This window comes from Pleurodeles waltl, chromosome 6 (genome assembly GCF_031143425.1).
Source record: "Pleurodeles waltl isolate 20211129_DDA chromosome 6, aPleWal1.hap1.20221129, whole genome shotgun sequence".
Classification (NCBI taxonomy): Eukaryota; Metazoa; Chordata; class Amphibia; order Caudata; family Salamandridae; genus Pleurodeles; species Pleurodeles waltl.
In genome coordinates this window covers 755,371,210-755,386,005 of record NC_090445.1, presented here as the reverse complement: position 1 = coordinate 755,386,005, position 14,796 = coordinate 755,371,210, and the positions used below count along the sequence as shown (strand labels likewise).

The following is a 14,796-nucleotide window of genomic DNA, read 5'->3' as shown; positions in this document are numbered from 1 at the left end:
AGTGACGATACTTGGGCCCTCCTGGGCTGTGACTCTGGCGGTGGTCTCTGGACCAGTGATGACGGTGCTGGCGGTTGTGTGTCGACCGTCGGAAATGATGGCGCACTTCTCCGCCATGACACTCACAACAGGCTGGGCAGACTTCCTCTGGCCCTTCCCCACCTTTGGTGGAGTCACAGCTGACTCTCTAATCCCCTTGGAACCCATGTCAGTTTTTTCCCACCAGGAGTCTTAACACGGTCCGTCGTCCACTCTCCAATTTTAGAGCCTTTACAGGAGGTTGGCTGCCAGTGCCGTGGCTCCGGGTCCTACTGCCTGCCCTGGTGGCCGGTGCACTCCACAAACCTTGAACAGGCACCACTTGTATTGGAGGCTTTTTGGCTGAGGCGCTACGACGGGACTGATGAATTGGAGGGGGCGTGGGGGCAAAAAGGTCAACTTTACACAGGGACAGTTTCTGACGAACACTGGGATGGGTAGCTGGAGGGGGTCTGGGAGTGGAGGAAGAGGAGGTGGTTGTCGGAGGTGTCACTTTAGGTGTTTTGGGTGCAGGTGCAGGTACTGGAGGCTGTCGTGAGGTGGATGGATGTTGGGTGAGTGATTGCCGGCGTTTGTGTACTTTGGGAGGGGGCGTCACAGACACACTGGGAAAGGACACAGGGGACGTGTAAATGGCAGTGGAGGTGGTGAGTGCAGGTGAGCGGCTTGTGGTGCTGGGTGTCCTTGTGCGATTCATGGTGCCTGTAGATGTGGTGCATGCAGGTGTGTGTGTAGACGATACTGGGAGGGAGGAGGGAGAAGAGGAGGAGTGGGACACAGTGGAGGCAGTGGATGTTGCTGTGTCTGTACTTGGGTGAGGCTTGCGTGAGTGCCTGTGGTGTGTGTGGTGCCTATGTTTGCTTGAGCTACTTGTGTGTGTTGACTTGTGTGCATGCTGGTCTGTAGGTGTGCTTGGGATGGGCTGGGGTACAGGAGATTGGGTCTGGGTGAAGGAAGTTGGAGGGGGAGGCTAGACACAGGGACAATGGCTGCCATCAGTGCTGAGGCCAGAGATTGCAGGGTTCGCTGAAGGACAGCCTGACCAGAATGAATGCCCTCCAGGAATGCATTACTGTGTTGCAACTCTCGTTCTACACCCTGGATGGCATTCACAATGGTAGACTGCCCAACAGTGAGTGACCTGAGGAGGTCAATGGCCTCCTCACTGAGGGCAGCAGGGGTGACTGTGGCAGGGCCTGAGGTGCCTGGGGCAAAGGTGATGCCCACCCTCCTGGGTGAGCGGGCACGGGGCGAACGCTGAGGGGCTGCTGGGAGGGCGGTGCTGGTAGGGGAGGTGGCGGCTGTACCTGTAGAGGTGGGGGGCACAGATGGTGCTGCCACCACAAGGTAGCCCCCATCGGCAAACGAGTCCGTGTCGCTGGTTGGTGATCCTGTGGCTGACGTGAAGCTCCCCTCACCCTCCGTCCCACTGGTGCATTCAGAGTCTGTGGTGTGGCCCTCCATGGCCATGTGGGATGCAGCTCCCTCGTGCTCCGGTGCCACTGTACCTCCGCCTGTTGATGCTGATGTACTAAAGGACAGGGAGAGTAGAAAAGGGGGGGAGACAGAAGAAAGAGAGTTTTAGTGCATGGATTACCGCTACTGTTGGCGGACAAGACAGACACAGCAGCCCCCTGCATTACGCCATCCTCCTGCCCTCTGCACATGCAATTTCTGGGATTTGCCCTACATGGCAATGGTGAACATCTGCGCACATGGATGCCACAGGGACAACTGTACCTCGACTTGGCACTCTGCTGAGGTGAGATAGAGTGCCACATGGCCTACATTACGGAGCGGCCTTGCCTATCCTAACTAGCCCTGGCCTAGGGACACCCACAGCCCACCTCCCCCACCCAGACACCTCCACTGCGCGCAAAGTCAGCAGAATGAGGTTGTACTCACCCCCTTGTGTCTGCTGTGATGCCCTCAAGCGCCCATCCAACTCCGGGTAGGCCACCGCCAGGATCCGGAACATCAGGGGGGTCATGGTGCGACGGGCACCCCTCCCACGTTGGAAGGCCATCCCCAGCTGAGCCTCCGCCGTCTTCTTGCTGCAGATGCGAATGTCCTCCCATCTTTTCCGGCAGTGGGTGCCCTGTCTCTGGTGGGCCCCCAGGGTCCGGACCTCCTTGGCGATGGCACGCCAAATGTCCCTCTTCTGGTGGGCGCTGACCTACATGACATGCACAAGGGAAGAGGAAAAGTCATTACCAACTGCACAGTCGTTGTGAGTGGCCCCCTCCCTACTCTGGCCATGTGGCCCATTCATTCCCATCCATTGTTGTTCTATGAACTCTGCCCGCTTCCCTCTTCCAACCAGCCCTCTCCACCCAGAATATTTTAACACAATGAGGTGCCCCTAAATTGCACAAAAATCATGAAATAAATAGTTCACATATATATAGTTGCACACAACAGTCCATGCTGCAACTTATAGTTCATTGAAGTCGACTACTAGAGTAAATTAATCAGTCCAGAATTTATTGAAGATCTGATTTCATATTCAGCAATCCATAGAAATCTGTACTTCCAGCTTTCCAGCCAACACGTGTTTCGTCTTTGGGAATTATTAATATCCCTTGCGACTTCTTCAGGGCTTAAAAATCCAATATCACTAAAGCACTAGACATAAGTGTCAGTTAATCCAAGAACGATATGTTGCAATGTAACAATTCTCCGAATAAAAGTTAAATACACATAATGAACCTAACTCTTAACTCCGTAATCCCGATTTTGGCGTCTAAGTAACAGGACGCCCAGCGAGTACGGGGTTGGGTGTTTCCCTATTGGGTTCCCCGTCATGTACTTGGGTAGATTAGCACCCTGAGCACCATATTTCCTCATATTACACCCCGTTCTTGTATTTCCCCTCTCCACCCAGGCCTAGCCCATACAACGTGCTCCATATGTACTAACCTGTTAGTCTGGAGGACCGTAGAGTAGCGTGTACTGGGGGAGGACCCCGTCTACCAGTTTCTCCAACTCCTGTGCAGTGAAGGCAGGGGCCCTTTCCCCAGACGCAGCAGCCATCGTTGCGTCCAGACCGAGGTCACAGCAGCACTTGCAGTGTAGGTCCTCTCCTGTCGAAGGTCAGGTATCTAGTGATTGAACAGATAGAAAATGGCGGTGACGTCCGCGGCGGTGCGCATCATCACCGCCAGCGCACCTGTTTATTGGCTCCTGGGACCCATAGGGTCCAATGTTAACCAAGGCAGCATTGCGCCGCGGTCTACGACCGCCTACCGCGACGGTGTGCAACGCCAGCGATGTTACCCCACAATCCCATTGTCCCAGTTTAGAGGTCAGGCAGCCGGCATTTCAGGGGCCCACATGGCTTCATTTACCTCTGCGTCACACATAGCTAGGCCTACACTCACCACACATACAGGAAGGGTTTTGTGAGTGGTGTAGTCTTGTGTGTAACTGTGGGTACATACCTGGAGGAATAATGACTGGTTCTTCGCTGTTGTCCTTCGTAGGCACCGTCAGCTGGGACATGTGAGAAGATGGCAGAATCCTCCGGTGTACCGACCACTGGTGGACCTGTTGACAATGGAAGAGAGACATGTCATTGTCACCTACCGCTTTGACCGTGCCACAATCCAGGAACTATGTACCCAGTTGGAGCCAGACCTGATGTCACCAATCCGCCATCCACTGGAATCCCCCCTCAAGTGCAGGTGCTGTCAGTGCTCCATTTCCTTGCAAGTGGGTCTTTTCAGACAACTGTGGCCATGGCATCAGGGATGTCCCAGCCTATATTTTCCAACGTGTTGTCCAGAGTGTTGTCTGCCTTGCTGAAATACGTAAGGAGATACATCATTTTCCCTCAGGTGGAGGATTTGCCTACAGTGAAAGGTGACTTATATGTCCTTGGACATATCCCCAACGTCATAGGTGCCATTGATGGGACCCATGTAGCTCTTCCCCCCCCCCCCCCCCCCCCCCCACCGGAGTGAACAGGTGTACAGGAACAGGAAGAGTTTTCATTCCATGAATGTCCAGATGGTCTGTTTGGCAGACCAGTACATCTCGCAGGTAAATGCTATGTTTCCTGGCTCAGTGCATGACGCCTACATCCTGCGGAATAGCAGCATCCCTGATATGATGGGTCAACTCCAGAGGCACCGTGTATGGCTATTGTGGGACTCTGGTTACCCCAACCTTTCCTGGCTATTGACCCCAGTGAGGAATCCCAGGACCAGGGCAGAGGAACGGTACAATGAGGCGCAGGGCGGACTAGGAGGGTGATCGAACGCACCTTCGGCCTCCTGAAGGCCAGGTTCAGGTGCCTCCATATGACAGGTGGATCCCTATTCTACTCACCGAAGAAGGTGTGCGACATCATCATCGCCTGCTCCATGCTCCATAATTTGGCTTTGCGATGCCAGATGCCTTTTCTGCAGGAGGATGATCCAGATGACGGTGTTGTGGCAGCTGTGGAGTCTGTTGAGCCTGTGGACAGTGATGAGGATGAAGCTGAGGAAGAAGACAACGACAACAGGGAGTCAGTCATACAGCAATATTTCCAGTGAGACACAGGTGAGAACATTTTCTTTTTTAACATTACATTAACTTTCACACGTCTCCCTCTATCCTGTTTCTCGATTTAAATCACTATTTGGTAACTGAGTTGTACCCTTCCATTACGGTGTCACAGGTGTGGTTACCTACGTGTCAACTGCTTGCATCCTTCAAGGGCTTGTGATGTGTGACATAGGTATGTTAGACTTACAATGGTAAACCCATTATGCCACTGTCGATAATACATATTTACTAAATCACAGACTGACTCCAGATTGTTTTGTGGTTCAAGGGTGTTTATTTAAGTGCTCAAAAATGGAGGGGGGTAGTAATATGGTGATGGGGGACGGTGGAGGAATGTCCATGGCAGAGTCCAGTCTATTAGTCTCACAGGTGCACTGCCCATCTGGGCATAGGAAGTGGAGCTGGTGCAGTTTAAGTATGGACAGGGTAACAAAGTGGGACAGTGGGAGGACAATCAGGTTGGTCTCATTTCCTGGCGGGGGTCTTGCCATCTTGCTCTGTCCTGTTCCTGGATCTCAGGGCCCGCTTGCGTGGTGGTTGTCCGTCTGCAGGGGGTGGGGTGCTGGTGTGGTGGTCCTGTGGCGGGGCGTCCTGTCCACTAGCGCCGGCGGAGGTGGTGGGCAGTTCATCGTCCTGGCTAGTGTCAGAGGCCCCTTGGAGTGCCACGGTGTCCCTCAAGGTCTGCTGTATGTCCTTCAGCACCCCTACGATGGTGCCCATGGCGGAGCTGATGGTCCTGAGCTCCTCCCTGAACCCCAAATACAGTTCGTCCTGCAGGCGCAGGGTCTCCTGCAACTTGTCCAGGACCCTCGCCATCGTCTCCTGGGAGTGGTGGTATGCTCCCATGATGGAGGATAGGGCCTCGTGGAGAGTGGGTTCCCTTGGCCTGTCCTCCCCCTGTTGCACAGCAGCCCTCCCAGTTCCCCTGTGTTCCTGTGCCTCCGTCCCCTGGACCGTGTGCCCACTACCACTGCCCCCAGGTCCCTGTTGTTGTTGGGGTGGCGGGTTAGCCTGGGTTCCCTGTAGTGGTGGACACACCGCTGATTGACCTGTCCTGTGTAGGGAGGTTTGGGCCCACTGGGTGGGTGCTTTGCTGGTGTTACCAGAGGGTGGAAGGTCGGTGCTGGGCTGTGCTGTGCAAGGGGAACCGACTGTCCCGAGGCCCACGATGGTCTGGGCTGGTCATCAGGATCCAGTAGGGCAGAGCTGCTGTCGTCACTGTGGGCCTCTTCTGGGGGTGGAGTGGTGTTGTCTGGACCCTCTGGTGTGGTGACGGTCCTTCGGGTTCCTGCAGGGGCATGAGAGCATGATTATTGCATGTGTGTGTGTGATGGTGTGCATTGGGTGGGTGTTTGTGTACCCCAGTGCAAGCATTCCTCTGTGTGGGTTTGTGTGATGATGGTTGGGGGGGTGTTCTGGGTATATGCAATGGGCATGCTTTAGTGAGGGGTGTCCATGCTTAGTTGTGTCATGCAGGGCTTGGTGTTGGGATGGGTGGTTTGTGTTATGGGTAGATTAGTGAGGATTTGGAGTGATAGGGGAGGGTGTGAGGGTGGGGGGGGTGATAGTATGCAGGTAGGGTGGGGGATATGATAGATAAGATTTGACTTACCAGTGTCCCATCCTCCACCGACTCCTCCGAGGCCCTCAGGATGCAAGATGGTCAATTCTTGCTCCTCCCATGTTGTTAGTTGTGGGGGAGGAGGTGGGGGTCCGCCGCCAGTCCGCTGTACCGCGATGTTGTGCCTGGAGACCGTTGAACGCACCTTCCACCGTAGGTCGTTCCACCTCTTCCTGATGTCGTCCCTATTTCTTGGGTGCTGTCCCACGGCGTTCACCCTGCCCACTATTCTGCGCCATAACTCCATCTTCCTGGCTATTGATGTGTGCTGTACCTGTGAGCCAAATAGCTGTGGCTCTACCCGGACGATTTCCTTCTCCTCGGAGAAGCGGGGTGTCTTTGGCGTGACATGGGGTGGTGTGGGTGCTGTGTGGGGAGGTGTATGTGGTGATGAGTGTGGTGAGTGTAGTGGTGTGTGGTGTTTTGTGCGTGGATGTTGTGTGGGTGATGGTGTTGTGTGCTTCTGTGTGATGGGGTTGTCTATTCTGTGCTCTCTCTCTGTCCTTCGTTCGTGAATTATGGTCGTAGGGGTTTGTGGGTGATGTGGGTGTGGGTTTTATATTGTATTGGGTGTATGGGAGTGTTGTTTGTATGTGTATCAGGTGTGTGTATTTGTTATTGTCCAATGTGGCGGTGTTTTGGAGATGTGTGTGTATTTTGAGCGCGGCGGTGTGTACCGCCAATGGAATACCGCGGTTGAAAGACCGCCGCGTGGATTCGTGGGTCGTAATAGCATGGGCGTGTTTGTGTTGGCGTGGAGGTGGAGGATTTGTTTCCACCAGTTTATCACTGACCTTTGGTGTGGCGGTGTTGTGTGGGTGTCTGAATTTCGGCGGATTCCAAGATGTGTGTCATAATAGCTGTGGCGGAATACCGCTGTTGCGGCAGTGTATTGGCGATCTTCTGCACGGCGGTAAGCGCCTTTTACCGCCAATGTTGTAATGACCCCCTCTATTCTCTCTCACTTAACGCCTCCAGCCCAGCCCTTTTGTAACATTTTGTGGCATGTGTATGCAGTGTAGTTTTCACTGGAAGTAACTTTAAGCCAAACAAAGTGCGTGCTGTGTCCGAAAAACATTCAGATCTATTTCATCTGCGAGTGCTGAATAGAACAGCAAGCACCTGAGACTGTGGTTCCCAACTTTCTGACTTCTGTGGACACCCACTTTATCATTACTGGAACCCGGGCCCCCTCCCCACTGAATCATTGGAATCCGGGGACCCTCCCGCCCCCCAACTAAGTTATTACTTAAAGCTGGGGACCTACTCTGTTAAGATTATTTAATTTGCTTAGCAGTTGCGGACCCCTTGAGGATGGTTTGCAGACCTTTAGGGGTCCCCAGACCACAGTTTGGGAGCCAGTGACCCACAGCATTGATAAGGTTTAGGACCATGTCAACCCACCAAGAGGAGATCAGAGTAGCATCCTGAATTGTGATTGGCCAACGATGCCCTTATTAGAAGAATTTTCACCTGCTGCCAGAAAGTCACTCTTGGTCCAGTCACAAACCGAGCAAACAGAATTTGATGTGCACACATTAATTAATAAAAAAACCTTTTGGCAACAATGACAATACAGGCAGCCCGACCCTATGGTGGCTGACCTCTTGCAAGATCACAGCTTCTGTAGTTGAACCCACAAGACTTCAGCCATCTTGGCCGCAGGCCATCCCGACCTGAATTTAAAAAAATAGTAAGCAGGGCGACCCTGACAACGTCAAGCTTTCTGTTGAGTGCTAACAAAGTGCAAAAAAAAACCCAACCAAAATGGATTGCTTTACGTGTAGAATGCATGAATATTTTCATGAAGTGAATGTGACAAAAAAGGCAATGATTGAGAGTGCTTTTGGAAGTAAAATAGTCTCTTGTGCATTACAATGCTAGCACTCTGTTAAGAAAGATACACTCCGAGGTACTTGTGATTTATCTTTCTTGGTTGCATCCACCCAACAGCGCAGCCTGCGTCCAGCTTCACAGGCCAACTGTGATCCACCGTCCCATGACATTTCGCGGTTCTGAATGATGTCAGCAAAGTTCCAGCAGTAAATCACATAGAGAACATTCCATTCACAACAAGCTTAGGTAAATGCAAGATTATAAAACATCTCCCCCAAACATATTAAAACAATATATTTGTTATAATATCTATACAACATAAATTATAACAAAATAATAACAATAGTAAAATTCCCTACAATCCTGTATAGCAAGTAATATTTATAGAACTACTGAAATTACAAATGAAATGAATAAATGCTGTCCAAATATATATGTGTGTGTTGTGTGTGTTTTTTTTAGAAAAAATTGCAGAACAACTATTACCATGTATGATTGCAGACTTCTATATATATACATGGACACTGTTAGCTGCTAGAATGTACTCATTGTAACCACATTGGCATCATTCTAATTCACAATACTGACAGGTATTATCTAGAACTTCCCACCACATAATCCTTCAAATGAGTAGGGATTCTCATTGCCCAAGCTCCCTTGCACTCTTGTCCTCAGGGAATAATGAACCACTCCCAGACTCCTATCTAGTTCTTATGCTAGGCTCTTTCACAACTCTTACGTTGGCTCTGTCCTAACTGGTCCAGCTTTAATACCTCCGTCCCTTTCCCTTCCATCTATGAAAGTGCCATCGCCAACCGTGACATGCGCAACACTTTGCCATTCTCATGTACCTCAACATTCCTTTTAACTTCAACCACTTTAAAAGGTCCCATACATTTGGAATCCCTTTTGGAAACTGATATTGGTTCCTTCACATAAACACTTCCCCCTACTCTCCAGTACCTGAGTACTGCTCCAAACTTAGCATCATAGTGCTCTTTATATTTCTTTTGATAGTCACCCAATTTTTTTGCACTGTATTTCAAATGTTCCTTCTTCTTTGATTCCAACCACAAAGGATTGAGTTTAGACTTAGCCACATGTCCCTTTAAACATTGAAAAGGTGATATTTCAATGATGCTGGTTTGAATGGTATGGTGTGCCAAGAGTTTTTCCCTCAAAATCATCCTGAGAGAACCTCTTTTCTCTACAGCTATCAGGGCACAGTCCCTTACAAGATCATTCATCTTTTCCATGAGACCATTGGCCTGTGGCGAATACAGTGCAGTAGATTGATGCTCTGTGGATATCTCTTTGAGGAAATCCTTCACTTCATACAATGCAACCTGCACTCTATTATCAGTGATGATTACTTTAAGAATAGCCTCACATGCAAATACATCTTTTAAGATCTCAAGAACACTCCCTGTGTCCCTGATTCCACTGAATTCCTAGAAACTTCCCATTTTGAGAGGGTCCTTGTGTCTTATCTGGATTAATCATCCACCCTTTGCTCTGCAAGAGTTCCACGACCCTGTCCAACTGAGTCTGCACCTGTTCCCTGAATCATCACATCATCAATATTATGAGACCATTACACCCCTGGAATGACAGATACTTCATCCAGGTGTTCTGCCACCAGCCGGTGTCAGATGGTGGGGCTATGTACATACCCTTGGGGGAGTGTTAGCATTCAGAATTGTCTGCCGTTCCACGAGAAACTGAGTTGCTCCTGAATCTCAGAGGCCAATGGTATTAAAAAGAAAGCATTGGCTATATCAATGTTTGTATACCAGGTCCCTTTATGTTTTTGTTCTGTCTCAATCAAAGTGATGGTGTTGGGGACTGCAGCAGTCAAAGGGGGGGTATATTTGTTCAATTTGTGGTAAGCATTAGTATTCTATAGCACCTATCAGGTCAGTGCACAGGCCACAGAGGATTGTTCTACTCAGTAGTGACTGGAGCCACCAAACCTGCCTCCATCAACTCCTGTATAGTCCACTTACTTCCTCATGCCCTCCTGGAATTCAGTGTGGCTTCAAACAAACCCCCTTGGTTGCTGGGTGAAGCTTCACTGGGAGTGTCTTCAGATGACCCATCCTCGCTGCTGCGACTGAAATGTATCACTTTGATCCAAATTGATAACAACCATCATCCAAGTATAAGGTCATCCCCTTCAGAATGTCAATTCCCAGTATATACTTTAGGAGGGGCACAATCAAAACAGTATATTCTCTTTTTGACATTCTCCCTATTTTGATTTGAACAGTAGTCTGTACTGCGGGGTTTGTTTTCCACCCAACCCTTTGATGGTGTAGTGCTGACCTGTAAACTTTTTTAGATTTTCATAAATTAAAGAGACCTCCACTCTGGTGTTAACTAAGGCCCGGACCCTTTGACATTTTTGTGCTTCCAGTGAATTTCTAAATCAGCATGGGGTCTGATATCTTTACGATCCCATCCCTGTACCAGAGCTTGACCTGTTTCCTAATCTGATTTAAACCTGTCAACTTTTGCCTAAATCAGGTCTGGAGATATGCTTTCAGATCTGCGAGGAGATTCCTCTCCTTCCCTGTTTTCAGCAGTTAACCAAGTGCTGTCCAACTCTGCCTCCTCTTTCCCTAGTAAAGAAACATTTTTCTCTCTCTTTTTCCCTTTCTCCTTCATCTATGGCTGGCCCAATTCACTTGTTTATTATCCTGCTTGTTCTCTTTCCTGCCCTTCTTTCTGTCCAGCTGGTTGTTGACACCATCCTTCAGTAATGCCTTAAACATGTCTTTCCTAGCTCTTCTGTTATTATCTGCCCAACCCTCAGACCTCGAGGCTCTCTCAGGTTTTGTCCAGTCTCCAAGCTCTCCTAACTCACAAATTGCCTCCAGTACATCTTTCAATGCATGTTCTGTCTGATTAATTTGAAGAGTTATTATTACCTGCTTGTAAGCTGGAGGAACAAGGCAAATAATTTTATTTCACACTGACACAGAGAGCCATCCATCTAACAAACAGTGAGCAGCACTCAGGAAAATAGCAGTTTTCATTCCATCCTCCTTAATCCTCTGCATTGCATCTCTTAAGGTGTACCAGGGCTTGTCATTTTGAGGCCAGTCTGATTCTGTAGGATACTTATGGTTGAACCCTATGACTGATAGCTGTAGTAGGGTGATCTGTTAGTTACCCTGATAACCCCTAAACTGCTCCTGTATTATGGGGTCAGTGCTAAGAGTACAAAATGTAGGAGCATCTCCTATATCTAACATTACTCCAGAGGCTCTTGTGTCAAAAAATTGAACTATCCATGTAAGTAATGTTTCCCCAGATCTTTGCTTGAATCTATATGTGATATCATTGACTTCTCGTTGTGTATAATCTTCTAGGGAGTGCATCTCAACCCCACTTTGGTTTTGTGGGGTGCCCTGTATTTTCCGTCTAAATATAGGCTATGCACAAACCACTTTTTGTTTGTCTGGCTCAAGCTGGCCCCCAACTTTTATTTAACCAACTTATCACTGGAATTGGACAAATCTGTGGAATCCCAGATATTAGGGTCCCAGATTTCTGGATCCCAATTTTTTAACCCTGCTTTAACAATAGCTAAATCATTTTTCTTTTGATTGACTCCACCCCTATGTTTACGATATCTGTATTGGACAACGAGAATGGCTTCCTTTTCGGTGACAGATTGCTAAGTATTTGCTTCATCTTGCAATAACTTGTTCTGACAAGACAGCATGTTTACAATATTTTTTTGCTTCAACTAGCTGCCTCTCCAATTGCTCATTTTCTTGTTCTAACTGTACATACCTTTCATGTATTTTTCTATAAACAGATAACAGGATCCAGCCCTGTATGCCTAACATAGATAAACCACATCCCCGTTTTACTGGCACTTTCTGTAAATAGAATAAAACTGTTTTTGGTTCAGCATCATTAAGGCATCCTTCCCAGTTTTTACATAATCCTGCTCCACAAGACCATTCATTCGCAAGAACATCATAGGGTGCTTTTTTCCACCCTGTTATGTAATTTGGAACCTGTGAAATCGCCTTTGACTTTTTGCCAAACATTTTTCACTTTAAAATTTTTCACCTCATATTCTGAGACAACGCCAAATTGGTCTGCCTAGCTTCAATCTAAGGGGGAACGAGGCTAAAGAATTCAAAGAATGCAGCACACCTAGTCTAAGTAATGTATTTATTAAGGCACTTTCCAGGTCTCAAACGAGGGTGTACAAAAGTACTAACGTGAACATTTAACTTGAATGCAGTAAACCACATGCAGATACTAAAATAATCACAGCAGTTGAATAATAATAGGCAGAAAAAGTACAATACACCAACAATGAATATGTATGCAGTGAATATATATTCAGGCATGCACATATCAAAGCTAGATAATTAAGAATTAAAAATGCATCCCATTGGGATCGAATCCGGCATCATCCTTGTCCTCGCCAACGTGAAGCTGTGGAAACCTGGACAGCTGAGACAGGAGAAATATTCACCAATGGGACTCTGTTTTTTGAGCAGTGCATCCACCCTCAAAATGAGTTCCTTCCGCCTCAGCACCAAGCTTCCCCACCTCATATACCTTAAACAAACCCAAGAGGAATGTTCTGGTAACCTTCCCTCTCCCTTCGAATAAGTTGTGAAATTCAAGCACTGGCTGTACTTGGTCTGTGTTGAAAACACACTAAAGAACTGGTCAGATCCCAATGTGCATTCGCAAGACAGAGCTGTACCTTTCTCTGCTATAAACATTCTCATCCTGGTACACTCTTATCATCTTTGCATCCCCCACAATATGTTCCCTTCTCTGGTGAGAAGAGCAAAAACACGTCAATGTAGAAAACAAGCTGTGCGTGGAAAAATAACTGTGCAACCGATGTGACGGTATTTGAAGCTAAGCACAAAATGGAGCCAGTAGTCAAGATGGAATTGGTGGTTAAATACAGATAGCTTTACACAGCAAAGCTCCCGAAGTAGATCACTGAGAGAACATTACTTACACAACAAGCTTATGTAAATGCAAGATTATAACACACTCCATTGGAGGCTGCACCAAATAGCCAATAGAATAATGTTAGGTCGAACACACTGCTCCGAGAAGATCTACGGTGTAATTGACAATGTCTGAAAAAAGCTGACTCAAACTAGGCAATGGCTGAAGGAGGCTAAACCAAAGATCACTCGCCTTATTTTATAAGTAGTATGTCTTGCAGACAGTTATGCTAAAAAGGAACCTTCTGCATGCTGTAGTTCGTAATGTGATTTAGGTCTGGTCCTCACCTGTCTGGTGTGCCTTCCTACATGTATGGTACTGTCTTTATCAGGAACTTGGAATTGTAGCTACTTTGCTAAAGCATATTTTAGTATTTTAGGATCTCAATTATGAAGAAATAGGGTTTAGCAATATTTACTTGTTTGCAGAGCATGCTAAATATGAATAGTTGGTAGCTTCCACACAAGACACCAGTGGGGTAGCTAGTGTGTTATGGGCCATGGTGTAAGGAAGAAAATGGGCTCTTTGGTCGCTGTTCGGACTGTGAAATACAGTAATAACCAGAGTTGAGTGGGACCCTCAGGCCACAGGGCTCCTTTGGCACTGCAACTTCTGCACCAGTGGAAGCTGTGCCTCCGCCAAACAGACCACCCTTAATTCCCCTGCATCTGTCATTTTCAAAAATACTTCGGGTGGCTTTTTTAAAACATCAACAGGGACAGATAACTATGACAATAAGGACATTGTGTCCAACTGATTTTTGCATCATGCCAGACGTTTTGGGCAGTCCTAGCACATATCAAAAGGATAAGGGAAAATTAAAAAACTCTGTAGCTTTCTGTTGTTCAACGTATTACAACATACTTAGGTACAAAAGGATATCACAATTTTTATGTTAACAACTTATCATTTAAATGATCAAGCTAGCCTTTTATTTGATCCTGCAGATTTACCTTTTTATTGTTTTGCTGACGACACTGCTGATTCTCCATTGGGACGATCCAAAGCTACCATAAGGTTTGAAAGTGACAGAACTGACATTGTTTTGTTTGGTAGTCCTCTAACGATTTGCAGCCTGCATGTTGGTCCTTCAAAATGAGTGACTCTCCAGCTACAGTATAACAGGCAAGTATTTGACAATTACTTTTAATACTTCACTTTCAATTCTCCAAAGTGGTTCATTTGTGTCATAGGATTATGCACGTTTTTAGGAAAAATCCATTATTCTCACTGCCAACAAAGAAAGCTGTGCTACAGACCCTGATTTCATCCAGGGTTGATTATAGTAATGCATTATTTTAGGACTTACTAAACTCACTCTAGTAAGACTTCTACTTATCCAGAACACGACTGCCCGACTGGTGCTGAGACTACCCTGGAATTAACATATTTCTAGTCACCTGGGGCCACTGCATTGGGTTTTTGTGGCCAAAAGTGTCATCCTTAAAGTCATGTGAATAGGGTGATTAATAGAAATCGCCTGCTTTTTGTCACATAACTTTCGGTATTGCACACTACATAGAAAGCAGCAATTATTGGTTCACAATTTATTTTTGGACTACTTATGGAAGCGATTGATATGGAAACCCAGGGAATTGGGCATGGCTTCAACACTAAGAAAACTTACTTAAGCCCCCCGTTATTACTGCAATCAAGAGTATGTGTGAGGCAAAGCATGGACACATTGTCAAATTAAGCCACTGGGGTTTGTTACATTTTAAAAGCCAATGAACTTAAATCCAAACTGACAA

General features: G+C 47.4%; 1 protein-coding gene across 2 annotated transcripts in view; it reads left to right on the top strand.

Annotated features, from left to right (window-relative positions):
* The window catches only part of NHLRC2 (NHL repeat containing 2), a 731,521-nt gene that overhangs the window by 339,896 nt on the left and 376,829 nt on the right, over window positions 1–14,796 (top strand). The window lies entirely within an intron of this gene.